The sequence below is a fragment of the Schistocerca serialis genome, chromosome 1, assembly GCF_023864345.2.
Source record: "Schistocerca serialis cubense isolate TAMUIC-IGC-003099 chromosome 1, iqSchSeri2.2, whole genome shotgun sequence".
NCBI classification, from domain to species: domain Eukaryota; kingdom Metazoa; phylum Arthropoda; class Insecta; order Orthoptera; family Acrididae; genus Schistocerca; species Schistocerca serialis.
In genome coordinates, this window is record NC_064638.1 from 952,926,826 (window position 1) to 952,933,435 (window position 6,610).

The window sequence follows — 6,610 nt, forward strand, 5'->3', positions numbered from 1 at the left end:
GCTATTCTGTCAGTCTGCGCAACAGATTAATCTGAGGTGTACCCTTCACCCTGTGGCTCCTGCAAGATGCAATTTCCACCCCCACACTACTACAGAAGTCAGACAGACGCTCCGAACGTTCTAAAGAGAAATGCCTGAAAAACTGTCAACAATAAATATCTTCCAGAGTCGTCTGCTGTAAGGAAATGACGCACAAATTCACATTATTTCTTATGTAACTAGTGGGATACTTGGGTACGGGAGTAGTGCTAGTTAGTATAAGAAAAACATGAAACTAACGAAAAGCATTATTTTTTTCCTTACAAAAATTCTGAGAAATCACAATGGCACTTTTAGTTATGAACTGAACAAGTTATTTCCGGGTTCTTTTCGGAATGTGAAGTTACCTCTTAAGGATAGGATTCGCTAATGAAATTTCTATACAATGTTTAAGATTGTTATCGACTTGGCAGAATGGCTGAGAGCCGCACCTACTCAACTTGAATAATTATCCATTAGAATGTTGCCAGGTACGGTCGAGGCTGTCCCGTGTGAAATGCAGTGAAGTGCACTGTTGTGGAGGAAATATGGGGCTCGCAAGAGCTGTAGCGCACAATACCATAAGCTGTGATGACTGCTGTCTGCGCCGCTTGCTGCTGAAAAATAAGATAACACTCGTTCTATCTGGATTGACCTTCGCCAATCAAACTCCCCCTAAGCCTTGATGAAGTCAAGGACTCCTATTCGCCCCTAGTCTAACTATTGGCGTGGTACACCAGTCAGATAACCAGTCCACCGCGATGTCATTCAAAAATTCGCTCGCAGGCATTTAACTATAACTCTGTCCGTTCACACCGCCCAATAAGTGTGCGGCCAACACAGTGAACAACGCTTAATCGCAAGGACTCAACATAGAGTTGCACTCTGATTCGCTCTCGAAAAAGGTGTTCTCCCAGTAAAGTACTGAGGAGTGACTTGTTCCTTGCTCTTTGAGTACACTTACGAGCGCACACACTCTCGTTACGTGTTCTCGCTCGAAGAGCGGCAATGGAACGGCCCCTCTCCACACCAGACGTGATGGGGTATATCTTTCGGTCTCTTCCATTACTCCTTCAGCTCAAAGCGTCAGGAATATCGTCTGCCTCTTCTAAAACGGGAGAATGACGCTTCGTTTAAGGCGACCAATCCGGAAATCTGTAGCATCGGTGTTTGGTGTTTGCTGTCTCCCTGTGAAAACCTCTGAAACTGCATGCTATGTTTGTAAAGCATGTGTAGGCTGGGCGCTCCCACACAATGTAGCCGAATTTGCTTTTAAGACGATCTGGGGGGGTGTATTCCCTTTCACTCTGGTAAATGCTGTCTGCTCTACGGGCGGTCGCTGGCCAATGTACGTAGGTTGACTCGTACTCTGATGGGACCGGCCTCCTGGCGTGCGGGTTTCCTCTCCCAAACTAAAAGCTTTTGTGACTGTCATGTCTTGAATGTGTGTGTGTACGCCAGCCTCGGGTATTTCAACCCCGGTGCGCACTTGTGATTTACTTGTTATCTGCATATCGTTTATTGAATTCATACAACATTGACTTTATCTTATCGAGTTTGGGTTCGAATGAAGCAGCTTGATGTGCGGAATATGATTGTGAGGGCGGAATATGTAAGCAATGAAGGTCAGGAGACCATGACGTCTTACATACCTCCCTCCTTCTGACAAAATTTTTGTCTGGGGTTTGTCAATGCCGAGGAAAGCATTGACAAAGTCAGAAAAAATTGTTTTTTTAGATTTTCCAATAAACTTTTCTCAGCTGTTCTTAACAATTTTTTCTAATGATTTCTTTGTAGCTATTGTTTCTATTTTTTAATTCTACAATTTATGTTTTGTTGTTAGGCAAATATAGACTTTCCAAAGGTTGTTACTCTTTGTCGTTGCCAGTATGTGTCTCTGTTTTTCTTTTTCGTTTTAAAAATGGTTTTTACAATATTAATATTTCTAAACTCATTAGTGTATGGCGTATCATGTTTTAGTGTGGTTATATCTTTTCTTTAGTTATGCTTCGCGTGAATGTTCGCAAAAGCTCTGTTGTGAGACTTTGTTTTATTTATTTAGGCATTATTTTCCTGTTTTTGTGTGTCACTGTTTTAAGAGTGAAGAAGTGTTTTTTCTTTATTCTATCTTCTTTCAACTTATGATTAACCAAAACCTTTTCTATATAAAAAAACTAACTTGTCTTTACAGGGATTTTTGAGATTATCCCCTTATACTAATTAATTTTCTTTACATAATATTTTAAGGTCTCTATGCATTATGGGCTTTAAATATATGAAAAAATAATTACTTTTACAAAAAAGGAAAAAAATATGTTTACAAATATATAATTTTCTTAACTCTACATTTGTATTTTATCAGTCTTTTCGTTTTGTGCTGGTCAGTTTCTGTGCTCGACGATCCCCACTGAAATACTGGAAGGCGTCGACTCATTTGTATAGTTGTCACAAATCATGAGAGAAGCACTCTAGTATGTGATGCCGGGTCTTACTTGTTGACAATGTTATCATGGAGTGGGACTTTTAACTGATGATGACTGTGGTTTACTGCATAAACAGTGATGTCTTGGTACTCCTTTGCTGTCACACTTGGGACGGTATGGCAGTTTGATTATTATAGTTGACTACCGACGAATGTCACCCAATATTGTTCTGTGACGTCTTGGTATTTCACACCTGGTTTGGTATGGCAATTTGATGATGTGGTAGGGAGAATACTGTTCATTTTGCTGAATCTATTTCTAGATAATGTTAGTTGGTAATACTTAATATTCCGTTTACCGTTCGCTTGTATTTGTTTGACGATTCAAGGTTTATTCTTGAAGAGGTGGTTGTAGTAGTTGCCGTGCCTCAAAGTTAATGGAAAGACGTTTGTAGCAGTTTGCTTTGGAGGATAGGAGAGAAAGGTATCTTGCTGTCTTCTGCCCTTCATCCCCTTGCATCTTCTGTTCTTCTCTTCTTTCTTGCATTCTTCTGTTCTTCCTGGGCTGGGAATATGTGAATTTTAGTGTAGGAGTGATATAGGATTTGTAGGATCTGACTGCTTTTCCAAATGTTACTTGATGAGTTTGTAGATCTTAGTTATTTTTTTGTACCTTCATTGTCGTCTCGTCGTATTATGATTCTCCCCATGCTCTTCCGTTGTGTGGCAGTGTCGTGACATCTGAAATGTCTGTGCTGCGCATTGTTCTCCTGAAGTCCAACCTGGTTGCCACCTACATTTCCAGTGTGGCGTTTGTCTTCATGTTGTTGTTATTGCCCTAAGTGCTTTCTCAACAGGTCTGTACCCTCTCTGTCGCTATCTCGAAGCATCTGGTTTAAGGGAGCTAGTGATTGGTATTGGTGGCGATGTCCCTTTTTTCGTGTAGAGAACTTTGTTACAATGTTTTGTTTTGTACAAACAACAAGAGATCTTAACACTATACAATGCAATGTTTATAAAAATGAAGAAAATTATTATTTATTTCTAAGTGATAATTTAATTAAAGCATATTCAATCATTTTTATAGCCTAGCACTTCTTCATTCTTTTAATTGTTGGGTACCATTTATTGTTTGTGTACATGGTGTAGTGTACTTGATACTACAAGAGATTGTTAGTGTGTATTGTGTCTCTTTTTCTTTTAATTAATGTGTTATTTTGTTGATTCTCAATTTATTTTTTGATTTAGTGGTTAGTACACGATTTGCGATTGCACCTCTGTCTCTTTCTTCTCTTTTACCATTTCTTTCATTCAAATTCTTTTAGGTGGCTCACTGGTTGATGCCAAAACTTTTACCTGTTTTTGGGTTCGTTAGCTCTACGGCATTTTCGTGAGCGATCCTGGAAATTATCACTGGCCCTTTATAGATTGCAATAAACTTTCTGCATTTATTTTGACTCTTATGTGAAAGATAATGCGTTTTTACGAATACCTTTTGGCCCAGTGTGAAGCATTTCTTTGTGGCAGATTTTTCTTGAGTGATCTTACGTTTCATTGCCGCTGAGCGAATGTTTTGTAGGGCAGAAGCGACGATTTGTCTATGTTGCTTTCGGGGAATAACTAGAAATTTAATGATTTCTTTTATTTTTTCTGTTGGATCTATATTCTTTAATACTGTTATTGGTGGATAAGTCGTAGTACTATGTGGTGTCTCATTAATTACTTCTTGGAAGTCTCGTAGATATAGGTCCCAAGTACAATGGTTCTTTCTACAAAATAGTCTAGAAAGTGTTCCCAAATCTTTCATGGTACGTCCGGCCGGATTTCCAGTTGGTTTATATTTGGAAATAAAGTTGGGTTTGATTTTTAAATTGTCTAATTTGTTTTTCCAATGCACTGATCTGTATTGGGGTCCCTTATCTGAGATGATTCTTTTCACTCTCCCAGCTTGTTGATTAAAGTACTTTTGAAGTACTTTACTAATTGTAAATCCAGTGGATTTCTTTAAGGGTGTATGTGTAGTATATCTTGATGCTAGTTTAATTACAACAAATATGTAGGTGAAACCTTTACTTGTTCTTCCTCATTGTTCAAAGTTTGAATAAAATATAGTATTACATCATCTATTGTTATGAAGCCTTGCGGTATGCAAATGTGAACCTTACGCTCATTAATGAAATATACACCGATTATCATATCAGCCGTTAGTTTTGGTACGATAATAAAATTGTTTTCAAACTCGTAACATTGGCAATTGAATGAAATACGTGTATCGTATTTCACCTCTGTTGCATTTTTTCCTAAATATCCAAAAACTATTATCCTTTTGGTCCTTAAAATCGTTAATTCCTCTATTGCAGCTTTCAAATAGGCTTTCTGATATAGCCATCATTTGACTCCCACTATCTATGATTGCTTGTGTTGTGATTTCTCTAATGTTTCTCTTTAATATGAGTTGTATAATTGTGGATGTTACGATTTCCTTTTCTTGCATCAAATCCTCTGCTATAGATTCATAGCTTTACCTGTGGATAATTGTACCTCACCTTTGTGTTTGTGTTTGCTTTGGTGTTAACTCCATGAGCAAAACCATTTGCGACCTGTCTACCTCTTTTCGTCTGTTTTCGAGTACCTGTCTCTCCTTTTCCTTCATTTCCAGACATTCCCGAAGGTATTCTCTCTCTATCTCCTCATAGTCGCCCATGTTGTATACATTATACATCTTTTGTGTTCGTGGCGTCTGTGTTTTGTGTTCATCTATGATACACTGCTCTGTTTTATCGCGTTCATTTACTTGCTTCTCGTCAAATATATTGCTAAGTCCGGTTAACAATTCTTCATCTCTTAATTATTTAATACACGGAAGTGGTGGCAGTTCATCCTTGCTTTCAGAATTTCCCCATTCTATGCTGTTTTCCCAGGCCATGTAGCGTAATTCAAGTGTATCTGGTGCTGACTCATTATCGGAAATTTTCAGTTTCTTTTCTAATTTTGATCTAGCTACTTCCAAAACGTAATGTCCTTTTTCGATTATTTTAATGAATGGACGTCAGTTTGCCTAACCTCTTCCGTATTTTCCCGTCAATCTTTACGTTTTTCAGGATTTGGTGGCTTAATTTCTACTTCTGGTTTCCCTTTGCTGTGTTGTTCTTGTCTCTGTGGACCATAATTTCCTCGGTAATTGCCGGCCGGAGTGGCCGTGCGGTTCTAGGCGCTACAGTCTGGAACCGAGCGACCGCTGCGGTCGCAGGTTCGAATCCTGCCTCGGGCAGGGATGTTTGTGATGTCCTTAGCTTAGTTAGGTTTAATTAGTTCTAAGTTCTAGGCGACTGATGACCTCAGAAGTTAAGCCGAATAGTGCTCAGAGCCATTTGAATTTGAAATCATCGGTAATTATTCGTACCCTGGTCTCGCCAGTTGCTGTTTCCAACATCGTGACCTCTTTCAAAGTACCCTTGACCGATGGCATTTTGATTCGTAAACCTATATCCGCCACTGTATGAGTGTCCACTACCGTTCCTATTTCGGTACCAGTTATTCTGGTTATCGTTTCTATGCCAGTTGTCTCCATTGTGCCACTGCCCTTGTCTGTTAAATTTCCTGAAATTATTTATGTTCGGATTACGATTATTATTATTGGAATATTCATTCCTAGTCCTCTCCTTTTGCTGTTCCCTTTCCTTTCTTTTTTCTTTCGCCTCGTCTTCTATAAACATAAATTCAAGTTCCTTTACAATCTCTTTGAATTATTCGGTATTTTCATTTTTTCCTACTGTCGCCTGTTGATACTTTACCGGTAATTTCATTCTACTTAGACGTATCTTCTCTCCGTTACTGTATGGTATGTCTAGGCATTGATTCTTTTTGTCCATTGTATCAAAGAAGTTTACCACGCTTTTCTCCACTGAGTTTTCATAGGATGTCATCTGAAGTAACTCGTGTTTAATTTCGTTTTGCGCCTCCTTAGACCAATATCTTTCGAGAAATGCTGTTCTGAACTGTAGGTGAGACGTACAGGTAGCCGCGATCTTTTGCATCACCTCTGCTATTGTCCCTGACATGTGTGCTCAAATAAAGTCAAATTTGTGAGCTACGCTCCAGTGGTTTGGTAAGCCTATTTGAAACTGGTCGATAAATGTGCGTCTATGCAAGCTACCGCCTGCTTCCTTA